We start from the raw sequence: 18,383 nt of genomic DNA on the forward strand, positions 1-18,383 counted from the left end.
AGAACATATGTGATAAAAAATAACAAATTTTTACACATAGAAGGATATATATATATTTAATATTAATTAATACACATATATAATTTTATATTAAAAAAATATATATATATATATATATATATATATATATATTTTATAAATTATATGCATATAATATATTTATTTTTTTTAAAAAAAATATATATATATATATATTATATATATATATATATATATATATATATATATATATATATATATATAATATAAAACATATAAAATAAAATATATATTAAAATAAAATTAGAAATATGTAAAATAAAGTAAATTAAGTATATAAACAAGCAACAAAATAAACATATGTTTTAAAGGCCCCCGGGTAAATATTAAAAAATTTTTAAAAAAAATTAAAAAATATTATAAATAAATCGAAAGCAAATTGAATTTTTGATATAATTTAAAAATTTTAAAAAAAATAAAAATAAAGTGAAAATAATAAAAGCAATTTTTAAAAAATATAATATAATAATAAAATATTTTAAATAACCATTGGTTCTGGGGTAAACTAAAAATAAAACAGGGATTTTCCACAATTTAAAACCCACCAAAAAAAGGTCCATCAATAAACAAGGCCGGAAAAAAAACCCCATTTAAAAAAATTTGGTAAAAATTTTGCATTTTAAAAAAATTTTCCCCCGGGTTTTAAATTTTTTAAAAAAGCCCAAATTTTCAATTTTAAAAAAAAGATATATAAAAAAATGAATTTGTCAAACCCCTTATTAAATTTTTAAGGGGGTTGTTTAATTAAAAAAAAACATTTCAAATTAATAGGGGGACAAATTTTTTATGGAAAAAATAATTAAATTTCAATAAAGGATTAGGTTTTGGAAAAAATAAAATGTTGTGTCCCCAAAACATTTTTTTTATGCCTTTTTGGGTAAATTTTTATTGGGTTTTCCATCTTTTATTTTCAAAATTGCTGTAAAAAAAACATAAATTAAACCCGTTTTGAAAAAGTTTTTTTAAAAAACATAGAAAACAAAAAAAATATAAAATTTTTTTTTAAAAAAATTATGAAATTTTTTTTGTAAATTAATTTTTTTTTTGGGTTAAATTTTTGAAGTATTTTAAATTTATTGAAAAAAAAATATTTAATAATAAAAAAAAAGTGTTGATATTAATTTTTATTAAATTTTATTTAAAAATTTAAAAATTTTAAATTAAATAATTTTTTTCATATGCCAGCATAGTGGGGTCCCAATCAACCAAAACCCAAACCCCTTTTGGGAAGGGTGTATTATTAGAGGATAAGAGACGGCAGTAACAGGGGGTTTAAAACTTTGGGGTTTGGGGGCCCCCCTTTTAATTTTTTCAAACCCTAAGGGCATCAAGTCTACCCCTGTACACAGAATACCTGTGGAAAAGCAAAAATATACCAAAATTTTTTAATCTGCACCCTTTTAGAGAGGTTAAAGTCCGGAAAACAGTGGACCCAAACCACAATTAGTTAAAACCATTACATGGGAATTTAAAATAGGGCTCTACCCCCCAAATTTTGCCACACCGTTTCCGACACATAAAAGGGGTAAAACAAGGAATATCCCCGTAGTTAGTGCATACATCTTCAGAACCCCCTGTTTTTAGTCAAACATTATTCCCACAGAGCTTTCAAAACTGGCTAAAAAAACTGGGAATTAAAAAGCTGTACTGAACAAAAAACTGAAAAAGGGAGTGCCCAAATAATTTTTTTTTGGGGAAAAACAGTTCAAAATCAGGTCACGGGTGCCAGCACAGGTCAGAATGTAAAAATCATACCCACAACCAAAGGAAAACACCACAGCCCCAAAAGGTTGAATTAAATTTTTTGGCTGTTGTAAAAATTAATGTGCCCTCCATTTAAAAATGGGCATGAACCCGGTGTGCCTTTTGGGGTATTGGGTTTCCCTCCCTGATTGGGGCCATACATGGAAGCATGAAATCAATGGGCCCAAAAAATGGACTAAAAGTTGTGCCCCCAAGGAATTAATAAATACTGTCGCAATACCATAAAAACAGCCCCCGCTGTACCCAACACAAACCCGGTTTTCCCAGAAAAAACCCCACTAACAAAATGTTGGCTAACCGGGGTTTTTTGGTATGAGCAAAAAATTAATGTCGAAATACATTTTGCTAATATTACAAAAGGGTTTAAGACTTGGGTGGACCCAAAAGGCAAAATTTTCATGTTCTTGTATTAAAATTTACTTTTTAAAGGGTTTTTTGGACTTTCCTTGGGGGTTTGGGCAAACTCACTTTACCAGTACATGCAACCAGACACCCAGTTCAAGTGGGATCTGGATAACCAAAAACTAAAACTCAAACACGCCCCTTGCAGTAACCCTACAGGGGGTTTCCCCCACTCCCTTTTAAAGGTTTAAATCAGTGAAGAATCCCCCACCCCCCAAAACCCCAAAGAGAAAAGAAACCTTTAAATTTTTAGCACCACACCCCCCTTTTTCCTGTCCCAAGGGTTTTTTTTGGGAAACCCAAAACCACATGCTGGCCCAAAACCAATGGGTCCTCCAAGTGAAAGAAAAAAAAACAGAGTTCCAGAATTGGAAGTGTTTTTTGAATGGCAGGGGTGTTACCACACGTTCCGAATCAAAAGTACTGCAATGAAGGCCCCAGGATATGAGCACCTTCCAAAGTGTTCAAAGATGACTTCCCCACCCCAGGGGGGGAAAAGGAAAACAGGGAAAAATCAAGGGGGGGGGGGGAATAAACCTAAGCATTTTTCCCCCCCTTCCAAAATTTAAACCCCCCCTGCACCTGTCTAGCAGATTTCATGACCCAGGGTTCTATAGTACATTACACTGACAGTGTCTGGAATGTGCACACATCCCACATGCATATTATGTGACATTTGGAACTGTACCTGGGGTGTCTGGGCCATGTTGCGTACAGAGATTGTTATCATCAAATGTGCTATTCCTGGCTTCATGTGGTGGGAACTGGCAATGGACACCAGGTTGAACCTGCACCCACACTGACAGCATGATACAGGTATTCCCTGGTGTCAGTGGCATCTGTCCATACAGGACATGTATTTAAGGCATGATATGTCATTTATGGGTCACATTTGATGGCACTACAGTTGTTGCAGGCACCCAGTGGGGAACATAGTGAAGGTGCACTGTCTGCAGTTATGTGCCTGTTGTAGTGATGGGACAGGGTGCCATGTCCTCTGTAGTCTGCTGCAATCACACCATGGTTACTCTCTGTGGGCAATATGCAGGGAACTACAAACAAAGCGGTTGTTGCCTAACCAAGTGTGTTTGTGTATGAGACATGAGTTGAGAGTGTTCTCTAGGTAATACAAGGGTTGCCTAATTTATTCACCAGGCCTAGATGTCAGATGTAGGGGTGTGGATTGTCATCCCCAGCCTCTCTGCTATTTGACATCTGTTATCCTTGTAAGGTGGACATTGTGACATATAATAGGCCCACCATGTAAGAAATCTGCAAAACCCACTCCACAATGAATCCAGTTGTCACACACTCACAGCCACCTCCACACAGGATACAAATGACAAACACAGACACACACTGAGTGTCACAGTTGCCATCTCTGGGACTGGAACTCCTACCTAACTAGTACATCATACTACAGCATTATGCAGTTATAGCATGCTCCACAGAGATTACTGGGCTACTTCTTTCCCAAAGGTGTATTTCAAGGTGAATGACATCAGCAGGCTTGCCAAAGAAGGGCAATGGAGGTTGTATTGACTGTGAATGGCCTCAAAAGGATTGCTCCCTACACAGACAAACAAACACACAAGCATCCACACTTGCCATGTCTGGGAATAGAACCCCTACCAAACGTGTATATCGCACTACAGCATTATGCTGTTAAAGGACACACCACGGAGACTAGTGGCCTACTTTTTTCCCAAAGGTGTATGTCAAGATGAATGATATCAGCAGGCTTGCCAAAGCAGGGCAATAGAGGTTGCATTGACTGTGAATGGCCACAAAAGCATTGTTCCCTACACAGACAAACAAGCGCACTTGCCATGTTTGGGAATAGAACCTCTACCAAACTAGTATATCACACTATAGCATTATGCTGTTATAGGACACACCACAGAGATTACTGAGCAACTTCTTCCCCAAAGGTGTATTTCAAAGTGAATGACATCAGCAACCTTGCCAAGGTTGGGCAATGGAAGGTGTAGCTCATAGGCTCATAGGGTCATACACTGATACAAGTCTATTGGCCCTAGGCCCTATACATACCTCAACATGACATTTCTCTGGCTATGACTTCCCACAATATATACATACCTGCATCCCTGTCTAGCAGGGCAGCTGACATGATCCCCGGGGTGAATGTCCATTCTCCCATCCAATTGTCCAGGTTTCTTTTGAAGAGGGCCAAAGGGCACTCTGCTTGACATGTGTGGGCAGTCTATTCCAGAGTCTGGGGAGTCTCTCGGTCAGGAACACATCCCTCCTCCATGTATTGTTCATTGTGATGACAGGATTTGGATCCCTGGAGCATGTGGCTGTGAGGGTTTGAAATTCTCTAAGTGCAGCATATCCAACAGCTGTGGGCTTGACATGGCATGTTATGTTAAGAAGAGATCATCTCTGAGAACACAATATGTGTGCTGGCTGATTTTCAGATGGTCAGCATAGGGCTTCTGGTTTAGGCCTGTGGTATGTCTGCAGCCTCTCTACTTGTTGTGGATGTCATGTGAGGTACATACGTAACAGGCAATTGTAGTATGTACTGGGTTTACTGAGAGATGCCTACAGTGGGATAATGGGCTTCTTTTCCTGAATGTAAAGCCCTTAGTGGGAGGTGTGCCACATAGGTGGGTTTCCTGACTCTTGTAGCAATGTGGTTATCAAAGGTGAGACCACTGTCCACCTGTGTCCCTAAGTCTGTTATCACACTTTAGGCGTTTAGTGTACTGCTACCTATGTGGTACTTCACAGGTACATGTCCCTTCCCAATGGGGATAGCTATATATTTCTTGGCATTGATCTTGATACCATGTCTCAGGCACCAAGCATGTCTTTCTGTAACACCCTTCTGTAGAATATACACATCATGTGGGGATTCAATATTGGCTCCCAGTGTGCAGTCATCTGCAACCTTTGTTTGCCGGTGTCCCTTACTGTTGGACTGTACTTCAGAGCAGTAGGTGCCGAACAATGGTGGTGCCATGACTGAACCCTAAGATACTCCAACTGTCACTTGTCTGGGGCTCGGGTTGGTGTCACCTACATTTACAGTGTGGGTTGTGGCAGTACAGCAGTAGGCAGCCCATCAGGTGACATTGGAATTAATGGCCAGCATAATACATTTAGCTATGATTCCAGACTGGAGGATGGTTTCCAAGGGCTTGGAGTGATCCAGATAGGCTGTGTGAACCACCTTACCCTCATCCACGGCTCTAAAAATGAATTCACAGTTGTTATTCATGTTGAGGTGATATGATTGGCCCTTCACAAACCAAACCTGGTTAGGGTCCAGTATTTGCAGGTTGTCAATGCCTTTGTTTTAATTTCCATGATAATACTTTCCATGGCCTTGCAGAGCAGGCACGTCATACTGCTTGTGCTGTAGTTCACAGAATCCAAGTTGGATCCCCCCTTGTGGCCTGGGATAGCTGTAGCTGTGCACCACACAGTAGGCATGTAGCCTGAGGTGTGGCTATGATTAGACATGGCACGTAGGTGAGGTGCAAGTGCAGTTTGTAGCTCATGTAGTACACAGCCCGGAATGTTGACTGGTCCCATGGCTGCTGTTGTCATAGCTCTGTAGAGTGTGTTTTTTACCTATATGGCCATTACTGGCATATGACAATCTATCCGTGTTGAAATAGGCCCTGTGGGGGTTGGGAGGGGGGTGCAGTTGGCATTGAATCAATCTGCCAGGATGCTGGCAATATCCCAAGGAGGAGTAGATTTAGTACCACTCTGTTGTAGCCCACAGCAGTTCTGAGCATTGCCATTTAGATTCCTCACATACCTATGGAATGGCTAGCAGTTGTCTTTGGCATCTGTGGCTATATTATGTTCATAACTTCCTTGGTGGATGTTATGAGGGGTCTCTGCATTCTACTGTAGCTGGTAAGGTAGTATTTTGCATCCTGGAAAGTCCCCCATTTCTGCAAGAGTTTCCACCTTTTATTGTACAGTATGTTTATGGCATCCTTTTCTTGGATGGGGAGTGTCTTGGTTCACTATTGGATGGCACGATTCATACACGAGTGGATGTGCTCGTACAGTGCCTTCATGTATGATTCAACAGTTGTCCTTTCAGTTCCCATCTGTATGGGTGTCATGATGTTAGTCACATCTGACATGTGTAGCATGACATTGGCTTTGGAGATGTGTGTTACAGAAGTGTTCTTACTGGGGTGTGAGGTAGGGATGTTAATGTTAAGGGTGATTGGCTCATGGGCATACATTACCACCAATGTGGTGACTGTAGGTGTGGAGCATTGATGTCCCATGTTGGTAATGACCAGGTCAAGGATATTTGAGCCCCTGGTGAGACTATGGGTTACATGATCCAGGCACTGGGAATTATGACTTCCAAGAACCATTGGGCACACGTGTTGGTACACAAGTAGTTTTCCAAGTTAATGTCAGGGTAGTGTAACTCATCCCGTATTAGGGTGTTTGCTTGTAACATGATATTTTACAGTATGTTTCAAAGGCTGTAGTGGGTATCATAGGGCATGGTGAGGTATCTGTAGCAAGTTATACAATTTGGAATGCAGTCTAACCCACTGTTAGTTGCATGAGGGGTATTTCAGACACATTCTGTTGGGCAAGTAGCCTAGTGTTGTGAATATCCTTGGTGAGTATGGACACTCCTCTACCTTTATTGTTTTGGTCCTGGTTTGATAGCCAACAGGTATAGTGAGAGCTGCACCAGGTATTGCAGGGGTGCTCTCTGGAGGCTTGTATCAGGTCTCTGTTACTGCACAGTTATCAATGTTCTCCATTTGTAGGTGTGCGTAGTGACTCTGAATGGCCAAAACATTGCTCCCTACATACACAGAGTTTCACACTTGCCATGTCTGGGAATAGAACTCCAGCCTACCTGGTTTATCACACTACATCATTAAAACAGGTAGATGACATGACACAGAGATTACTGGGCTACTTCTTCCCCAAAGGTGCATTTCAAAGTGAATGACATCAGCAGGCTTGCCAAAGAAGGGCACTGGAGGTTGTAGTGACTGTGAATGGCCTCAAAATTATTGCTCCCTACACAGACATACAAACATCCACACTTGCCATGTCTGGGAATAAAACCCCTACCTAACTAGTATATTGCACTACAGCATTACACAGTTATAGGATGCACCACAGAGATTACTGGGTTACTCCTTCCCCAAAGGTGTATTTCAAGATGAAGACATCAGCAGGCTTGCCATAGTAGGGCAATGGAGAGTGCAGTGTGTGTGCATGGGCCATAACCTATTCATCTAGAGGCAGACACACCACACTGAGGCACACACAGGTTTATATTCCATAGGCACGTGTATACAACTGCTAGATGAGTACTGACTTGTACAGTCATGTTGCACAGTTAGCACTAGCACCACAGACACTATAATGCTGAGGGATTCCAGAAGCATATATCTATGGTGATTGACATTTGCACATCATGTGGTTTTAGCCAATTGGATGTGTGCTGGGTGGGAAAGACCACATGATGGAAGGCTCTTAGTCACCGTCACTCTCTTACATACATCTTTGTATGTGTACTTTTAGCTATTATAGTGTGTTGTCCTTGGATATATGTGTGTATTCTTATCCAGTTGGTGTGCAAAGCATGGCTGTCACATACTGAGGAGTGTATGCACTAACATCTGTGACTGTCAGATATGTATAGTCCACTGTTGTTGCCAGTCATGGGCTTCATTTCCTTAAGTCTGGGAGCATGCTCAGTATGACCTTCTGTATTGAATTTGTGAATCCATTCCAAGTAGATTGTACTCCATTGCAGACTTTTGTGTTCTGCACCTACAGGTAGCAAACTGTTTCTGCGGGATATCTGTAGATCAGTTGACAATATGGGGTCAACATGGTCGAAGGGTAGTGGGTTACTGTAGGTAATTGTGTCTGTGCCGCTTTTGCTACATGGTCCTGGTGTTAGCTGAGATATTCAGAGATATATACTGTTACACACTGTGATGTTTTATGTAATCAAGTACTGTCAGGTAGACAAATTTGCTTGCAATGATATCCTGGGCAACACAAGGTGACTGCAGCTGTGTCCAGTATTGTGGTCAGCAGCCTACATTTTCTTGCACACTCATGCCATTCCAGAAAGGAAGCTGGAGACACTTGCTACTGGGTCTGTGTAAATGGTTCAGCACCTTGATACAGTGGTGGCAGAGGATCCCATTCTTGTACATCCATTGACGTGACAGTATGGCCATAACTTGCTGTGGTGATACCTCACAAAAACTAAGGGTAATGCTGCTTAACTCCAGAAGTCTTAACCTCAAGATGCACGCACTCGAAGCTCTCCTCAGTATGGAGAACATCGATATCTGTGCAGTGACAGAAACCTGGTTCAAGGCTCCAGAGAGCACCCCAGCACTACCAGGCTATACATCATATCATGCTTTTCGGACCCAAAACCCGGACCGAACCACAAAAGGGGGGGGGAGTTTCCATATTTATCAAGGATATCCACACCTCCAGGTTAGTGGCATTGCACGACGTATCAGAGACCATCCATGTGCAACTAACAGTGGGCAAGACTGCTTTTCAGTTTATAGCATCCTACAGACCACCCTCTCAAAGTCAGGAATCCCACTCGGCTTTCCTGAAAACATTGGAGAACATGAAGATCTCTCCGAACACCATTATATTGGGCGACTTCAACTACCCAAACATTGACTGGGAGCTCAAGCTCAAGCAACACCTTAGCCCAAAAGTTCCTGGAAAATATAAACTCAAATGCTATGGAACAACTAGTCACCACTCCCATGAGAGGGGACAACATACTAGACCTGATCATTACCAACATGGGGACTCTATGCTCCACACCAGAAGTATATCCCTCATTGGTAAGATCAGGCCATAAATTAATTTCACTGGATGTCCACATCCCGACCCCACCCCCAGCCCAGAAAACCACAGTGACAACTTCTCAAAAGTGAACTTCTCACTTCTCAAAACTGAAGTGGAATCCTTCAAGGCCCCAGGGCGAGTGGAAACTACGGCCCAAACTGCAGAATCCTATATAAACGCATTCTACAGACATCTCCAGGAATGCATGGATCATGCTATCCCAAACAAAACCAAGACCCAATCATCCAAAGGCAGGCGTCCAGTCTGGTGGACCCCTGCCATAAATAAACTGTACAACAGAAGGAGGAAGCTACTACATGATAAAGCAAAATCCCTAATAGGGAAGGCATCTCTGATCAGTACTAGCAAAAAATTACGATCCCTCATAAAATCCTCCAAGGCCAGCTTCGAGAGAAAAATTGCACAGGACACCAAAGACAATCATAAGGCTTTTTTCAGTTATGTTAGGAACCTGGGATGCAACTCCCAGACTTGTTAGTTGATTCTAAATGACAAAAAATACACTGAACCCACAGACATCGCCAATATCCTGGCAGACAGGTTCATTGCAAACTTCTCACCCCATCCCCCCAAAAGAGCAAGTATCTATTCCGGCAGAGGGCTGCCTCCCAAACATCTCTGATGCTCAGGTGAAGGCTGCCCTCTCCAAAGCAAAAAACACTGCTTCCATGGGACAAGATGGCGTCCCAGGTTGCGTCCTACATGAACTCCAAGAGGAACTAATCCCTCAAATAAACAGCTATACAATCTCAGCCTCACTACAGGATATGTGCCCACAGAATGGCATACAGCAATGGTGGTTCCACTCCACAAAGGTGGAGCCTCTACAGACCCTGGAAACTTTTGCCCCATAAGCCTGACTAGCTTGGTCTGCAAGGCTATGGAGAGGATCATCATGGAGCTCATAAACAAAGACATTGGGGACCTACAGACACTAGATCCTACCCAGTTCGGCTTTATCAAGGGCAGATCCTGCCTTTTGAACCTGGTTGACTTCTTCAAAACAGTCACCAAAGCCATAGATGAAGGGAAGGTAGTCCACATAGCCTATCTGGACCTTGCAAAGGCATTTGACACAATACCCCACTCAGGCATCATAGATAAGCTATCCAGCTTAAATATAAACCCCTATGTCACAAGATGGGTCGCAAACTGGCTCAAAGACAGAACCCACAGAGTGAGAGTTGCTGGAGCCATGTCAGACTCGAAACCGGTCACAAGTGGCGTCCCACAGGGTTCTGTCCTGGGACCACTCTTATTCGGTATATACTTTTCCGAGGTACAGGCAAATGTGGGAGGACTATGGTTCACCAAGTTCGCAGACGACTGCAAACTGGGTGCCATAATCGACTCTCCAGCTGACACAAACATCCTTCAAAAAGGTCTCACAGAGACAGATAACTGGTGCCAGCACCATGGTTTAAAGCTAAATGCCAGAAAATGTATAGTCATACCCTTTGGCAAAAACAATGTGCCCACAAATTACCACATAGGTGGAAACCCATTAAGTACAGAGAAAGTTATTAGGGACCTGGGGACCCAAGTTGATAGCAATTTCTCCTTTGAAAACCACATTGCCAAAGTGGTTAGAAAGACCTTCTACATAGCCCACCTCATCATGAAGGGTTTTACATCTAGATCAAGAGAGGTAATCGTGCCCCTTTATTCATCCCTCATCAGGCCCATCATAGAATACAATGCCCCTTTTGGGATGTACCTTACCCGACACCTGCAGCCATTAGAAAGACTCCAAAAGTATCTCACCAAGAGGATCAAGGGTCTCAAACAGATGCCATATGCTGCTCGGTTAAAAAAACTCCAGCTCTACTCAGTTGCATACCACCTACTTCGAGGAGATCTATGCCTGACATACAAAGCTATGTCAAATCCAGAATTAATGGACATGCTCCACCTCAGTAAATCTAAATCCCTTAGAGCCACACTGAGGGACTTGAACCTCAGCACAGAAATAAATAGAACTTGCTGGAGGGACAGGTTCATAACCCAGAGGCTCCCTTCGCTCTGGAATAGAATTCCAGTTCATGTGAGGCAGAGCACCTCACTGAATCTCTTCAAGAAGAATCTCGATAGGTGGATGGGGATCGTAGGTTTGTCCCAGGGATTACTCCCATGTCACTATTAGACAGAGGCACAGTAAACTAAACCTTAAAAAGGGCACAGTATACGCAAATCAAGGGGTGGCATAAGCCATACAGAATTGGGCTAGGCTTATAATTGCCCCAGGGCAGATAGCCTAGTATGAACCTATGAACCTATGAACAGCTGTACAGATCCACACAGGGTACCCAGAGGCTGGGGTCATAATTCTGGACATTACCCCTACACATTGTGGTTTACAAGCATGTTTGTAGCCACCCATTCTTGTGTTTGCAGCCATGGATAGTATGTGCACACAGCTGAGTTTCAGACTTCACGCACTCCATGCCTCCTATGGTCCCACATCCGCCTTGTATTATTCTATCCTCTTCCATACATTGTGCAGACATTCTCTGATATTTTCCCTATAGTTATCACCTCATCGCAGCAGTAATTTGGTGTTGGTCCACAGTTCATGCAGTGGGACATGGTGGGCATGTTACTGTGATTTGTCCATTTGGCCTTGCATTTGGGTTCTGTGGACTGTGTTATGTCGTTATTTGGGAGTCCATGACATAGCATGCATTGGCAGTACGGGTGAGACACAGGCCTGTGGCAGTGGACTGTAGGTAATTTGGTAGTGATGCAGGCCAGCTGCAGCAGGCCATTGCATTCTTTCAGTCCTACAGTCCCAGACTGCAATACACTATATTCCTCTGGGGTGACAGGCTAGGTGTGCAAGGTGTTCATGCCAATACTTTCTGTCAGTATTGGTCCAGTGATGTGGATGCCAGCAGGGTGCGTCTTACAGCTAGGGACACACCTGCATGGGACACCTGCTCTGCATGCTGCATTCTTTTGCTATTGCCATACACAGGTGGGGATCATATTGTACTCATTCCCAACAGCAGCGTTAAGGCTGGAGAGGTACCTGTGGGTGGTGTGGTGAGCTGGGTGCATGTGTGCTACGGACACTACTTTCTTCTAAGTCACAGATATACATGGGGCATCCCACTTATGCTGGCTTGTGCAGGGACATCAGCTGTTTCTCAATACATCATTTCTATGACCTTTGTTGTCTGCCAGTGTTTGGCCCAAGGACATCGGTATTCCCTACTACCAGCCCAGATAATGTGCTGCAAACCTGATTGTACAATTCCAAGGGTGTGTCCATTTAACAGTTACATATTATACACTGTCTGTCTGGGGTACTTCACCCTGTGTACTGTTTATATATCTGGGCCGATAGTCATGCCATGTCCATCTTTCAGATGGTGACACATATTACTTCCAAACATTTACTATGGCTTACTGCTGGGATGTGTTATTCTGGGAAGCATTGTGTTTGGCACTGCAGTTGTGAGAACTTGGCCCTGTCACTGGCAGTACTGGGCAATGGCCACCAGGACAAACCTCACCATGCATACATAATGACCACTCTCACACAATATACAACACACACTAACCTAACACATGCAGACCTGCATATTGTACACATGCTAAACCTATGAACCTATGAACCTATTGTGCTACCTTGGCCAGCTCAGGTAATCTGTGCTCCACTGTTATTATACCAACACATACATGTTACTACATGTCTACATAGGATTTGGGGTGCACACCTGTGTGTTGCTACGTGTCTACATAGGATTGGGGGGCACACCTTACTGTTACTACATTTCTACATAGGATTGGGGGGCACACCTGCTGTTTGTACTTGTCTACATAGGATTGGGGGTGCACACCTGCCTGTTATTACATTTCTACATAGGGTGAGGGGAGGACACCTGACTGTTACTACGTGTCTACATAGGTATTGGGGGGTACACCTGATTGTTACTATGTGTTTAAATAGGAATGGGGGCACACCTGTTACTACATTTCTACATCAGATTGGGGGGCACACCAGACTGTTGCTACATTTCTATATAGGATTGGGGGGGGGCAAACCTGACACTTGTACACATTTGCTATGACTGTACTGGTATGTCAGGTACTCCATTTCATTTTGTATTCTAACCTATTATGCTGACTAGAGGCATATCAGTGTACTACAGGTCTTAGGTTTGACTGACCTGCATTTCAGTTTCTGACTTCTTACCCTTCAGAACTAACATCCCACTGCCTGACCTATTGTAGTCTGCCTGTGAAGGCCTGGGGGTGGATTACCCATAACCTTCAATCAGAGGCCTTAGCACAGCCTTTGTTTGTGTTTGTCTACACCTGTCCTGCTGGCTGAGACTGTTGGTGGGTATGTGAGCCTCCCTGACTGGCATGTGTGTGTTGTATGGACACGCATGTGGCCCAGCACATTTCCTGCACTGGGTTTTGTCACCTTGTCTAGTACTGGTAACTATGGTGACAACAGTATTTGTTACAGAACTCATGCTGCCACTATAGGTGTCTACTATCTGCTGGCATGCCATTCAGTCACCTTATTCCTTTGCATGTTCACATCCATACCATGGATACAGGTAACAACACACACTACTCCATTCAGCAATTGGTAGAAAGAGTGACTTACCTTGTGGCTGTGCCAGTATTGAGGATGGCGCTGGAGGGCTGCCTATATCAGATGCACATAGTACACTCCCTATACATGGTTAGGTACAGGTAGTGTCATGTTTGGCATCCCTTTTACTGTATGTGCGAGTCAGAGAGAGGTGTCATTCCCTGGGTCATTACTGTGTCAATGTATTTGCAATGCATTGTCTCTTTGCCAAGGCCAGGGCATACTGGACATACCTCCTTCTGCCTACTGGGGCAGGCTCAGGTTGTTCCTCCTCCTCCGAGTCATTCTGTGCCTGTGCAGGCCATGGCAATGGTGGGGAGCTGCGTGTCCCTGCACCATGCTGTTCCTGCTGCAGCTGTTTCTGCAGGATCATATCGTGTAGGATGAAACATACAATGACAATTTGGGTACATGTAGCTGGCGTGTACTGCAAGGCTCCCACCGGATGTATTGAGGCATCAGAACCATGATATGAGCATTCCAAACACATGCTCTATTATGATTCTGGTATGTGCGTGTGCCTCATTATGGAGTTCTTGTTCGGGTGTGTGTGCATTTCTGATGGGTGTCATCAGCCACAGCTCCAGTGCATAACCAGCATCCCCGACTAGGTGACTGTAAGGGATATCCTCACTGGCAAATCTCTTGTACAGCTGCATCAGATGCCAGATGTGGGAGTCATGATAGCTTCCAGGGCAGCCAGCACACACATTCATTATAATGCCCTGGGCATCCCACACAACCTGGCAGTTGATGGAGGGAAAGCCCTTGTGGTTGATGTAGACCCTACCCTGCTCACCGGGTGGTGCTTTGATGCATATGTATGTGCAGTCTATAGCAGCCACTACCTCAGGGTATTCTGCTATTTGGTGGAAGAGACGCATATTGCTGGCCAACACCTCATGGGTGTTGGGAAAGTATACGTACTCACCGGCGTGTGCTGACATGGCATCCAGGAACTGCTGGAATACCCTGGATGCTGATACCTGTGAGATCCCCATGATATCCCCAGTTGGCCTTTGGAAGGTACCCGTGGCTAGTATTCTTAGGCCTACACATACCTTGGTATCCACTGGGATGGGCTCCGCTCTGTTAGTTTTGTGTGTCAGGTGTGGCCGGCACAGCTCAAAAATTTGTTGTAGAAGGTCCCTGTCCACCCTATAGCGCTCCACTATCTCCAGCTCATGTAGTCCCTGGTAGGTTACCCTGGGTCTGTACACTGTTCTTCATCTCCTCACTGTGGGTTGGTAGAAAGCATTCACATCCTCACCATCCTCAGCCTCTTCCTCATGTTGATGTATGATAGCTGCTGCAGCCCCTATCATTTTGTTGCTTTTGTTTGTTAAACCTTCCCCACTTGTATACACAGGTGGTGTAGAGTATGTAGGAAAAACCAGAGGGAAAGGTGTTTGCATAGTTTATAGTAGTGTTCTGGGCTGGGCTTCTGCCTGTGAAATTGGCTGATTCTGATACATTTCACCTGCCAGCTATGCTAGTTCTCCTGGATTACCTTCCTACTGCTGTTTTCTCTTTCCATTGCCTTCCTGTTTAAGCCCGGGGGTGCGCCATGCAAACACAGTGCTCAAATATGCACAGAGCTGCTATTTTCTGGTTTACTGTTTTTTTCCCTTTAAAATATGGTGCCTGGTGCGCACAACCGCTTAGACAATGTAAAGAGTGCTAGGCAGCCTCAGACACACCCCCTTGCTTAGCTCTGCTAAGCTAACGGAAAACCCAAGCTACAGGGCTCCAATAAGTTTGCAATATGCCTGACACACACCCCTATGATGTCTGCTAACTCTTAGGTTTGAACCATACTATTCCTGCACTTACACTGTTGAGTGCTGGCTAGCATTGAAGGAATATCTGGGATTCTGTGTCATTCTCTCAGTTGCATAGGTTCGCCTGCTAATGCATTGTTACAGGTCCCACACTGAGCCTTCCATCTTAGCCACCACTATTCACTGGCCATGTTGTCTTCTGCCTGCCATTGAGTATAATGGCAAAATAGTGATTTTGGTTAGGATGCTTATTTCAGGATATTTTTATATTTTTGGCCCGATCCCATTTGCGTGCCGCTGCCCTATGGCTAAACAGCCGAAATCGGCTAAAAAAAAATAAAAGTTATTTTTTTATTTTTGCAACTGTTTTCCATGCCACTGGCCATATATTTGGCCATTAGCATGGTTTCCACATATTATACACCCTTTATTTGGAGCTGACATGGCTCCATTTTGTAGTTTGCAGAAATGTACTCGGTTACTAACCAAGTACATTTCTGCACACAACACTAGTCCTGCACGGCCGGCTGACAGCTTCATGGATCAGAAATTCACCTCATTTGCATGGTGTTCACCTGCAAATGGGGTGATTTGCATACAAGAGTTGTGTCCATGCAGGCATAGTGCAGGAGCACTCGTGCACGTCCCTGCAGCTTATTCCTGGATCGCATGGGGGTCATATTGCCTCCAGGAGCTCCTGCACTATTCCTGCATGCTGTGCAGGGCTTGCTGAATCTGGGGGACTATGTTGTTGTTTTTGATGATTATAATAGCTTTTTATAAGTCATTAAAGGTTCTCATCTCATTGGCAAAAAATATTTTTATCTTGTCAGGAAAGGCCAGCTGTGCTTTAATGTTGTTCTGTTTCAACAGTTGTATTATTGGCCAGACTTTTTTTATTTTGTTCTAGTATTCTGGAAGAATAATCATTCTCCCAGATTTACTCATCTTCCATGCAGGACTAGTCTAGTCCTGCACGGAAGCACCTGTTTAGGAGCAGGACAGCAGCGCACCATGCATATTAAAGAAGTCGTGCTGCCTGTGCTTCCAGGCTTACACAGAGCATGTAGGAATGCAAGGGGCATATCTGAGAGGAGAGCTCTCAGAATAAACACACCCCTGCAATGTAGAAAAGCAAAACATGTTAAGAGATGAGGGAGATCACTCATAGGTGTCCGCATATTCCCACCAACAGCTCCCCATGTGTACAACATCAACTGAAAAATTAAAGAAAGAAACCCTTTTATTTTTGTTTAAAACGCCGATTAAAGCTAACTGGAGGTGCGCAGGTGTGTCCATCACTCAGCTATGGTTAAAGCAGCTTAAAAGGCTGAAGAGGATAACAAGGAAGCTATATGCTAATGAAGCAATACAGCAATAGTGTAGTGGGCAGAGCATCCGCCTAATGAGCACGCGTTTCCAGTTTGAGTCCCACAGCAGTACATTCCAGTTTCCATGTGAAATCTGCATATGAACATTATTTTACTGTATAACCTACTAAATAACATTTAAATGTGAACTGGAGTACTGCATTAAATGCACATGTGAAGTGTCAATGTCATAATGAATAAGGCACTAGTAAGAACAAATAAGCAGTAGTAAGCATATATAAGCACTAGTAAGCATATTTAAGTGGGTTTGCATGGGGGTAAGCATTCCGTGTAAGAAACTGTAACCGGAGGTTAGCATTGCTTAGCTCTGTGCAAACCCATGCACACCAGCTTACAACTGCTCAAAAGTGCCTTAATCACTCTGTATCCAATGGCCGATGTTCTGCCCAGCAACAAAATAAACCACCTCTGCCAGGCTCAGACCCAGGACCCTGCACATCATACACAAAGTGATTTACCACTAAGCCATGGCAAATATACATAACCCTGGTGTTATCACAAACATATCATCCAGCACAATCAGTCAACAGGACAGGAAATGTAGTAATATTACCACACAACCTCTTAATGCAAGAATTCCAGACAAAGTGTGCCAAAATGTGGGTACAAATAGGGATATATGTCAAATACTGCTCTAATACACTTAAAACTTTGCTAGTTACATAGTTATATGTACTAGAATACATATTTTTAAGGAGATGAAGTCTGAAACACAAAAGTGTTGGCACAAGTTACTGACTTCAATCCTGAGATCATCCATGTCAATTACCAAGAGAATGAGGTACAGGCCAAAAATATAAGCCGAACATGCATGGACATATGGAGAGATATATATATATCTGTAAATGTAGACAGATAGCTATATATCTATATATATATATATATATATATATATATATATATATATATATATATATATATATATATATATATATATATATATATATATATATACATATATATATATATATATATATATATATATATATATAGATATAGATAGATGTATGACTCACAATCATATAACATCAATTCTATATAGATAGATAAATATGCTCATATGTATATACATGCATATATATATATATATATATATATATATATATATATATATATATACACACACACACACACACACACACACACACACACACACATACATATATATATCTGTAACATATCATGCAGAAAAGTCATTCTACCATAGGGAATGTACAATGTGGAAGGGGTACACATTACAAAGGTACAGGTATGCACACACATCTATACATTGACAGATATGTTCAGGTGTGTGTGTATATATATATATATATATATATATATATATATATATATATATATATATATATGTGTGTGTATGAAATATATATAGGTACATACACATATATACAGACAAAAGGTATTAGTAGCCATACATATGTAGAAGAAGTGTGAAAGTACTAGGTGCAAAGTATATCCCTCAGCCACATGCCCTGTAACGGTTATCTGTGACATGTAGTGAGGCAACCA

Source organism: Protopterus annectens, chromosome 6.part0 (assembly GCF_019279795.1).
Source record: "Protopterus annectens isolate FY-2018-M chromosome 6.part0, PAN1.0, whole genome shotgun sequence".
NCBI classification, from domain to species: domain Eukaryota; kingdom Metazoa; phylum Chordata; order Ceratodontiformes; family Protopteridae; genus Protopterus; species Protopterus annectens.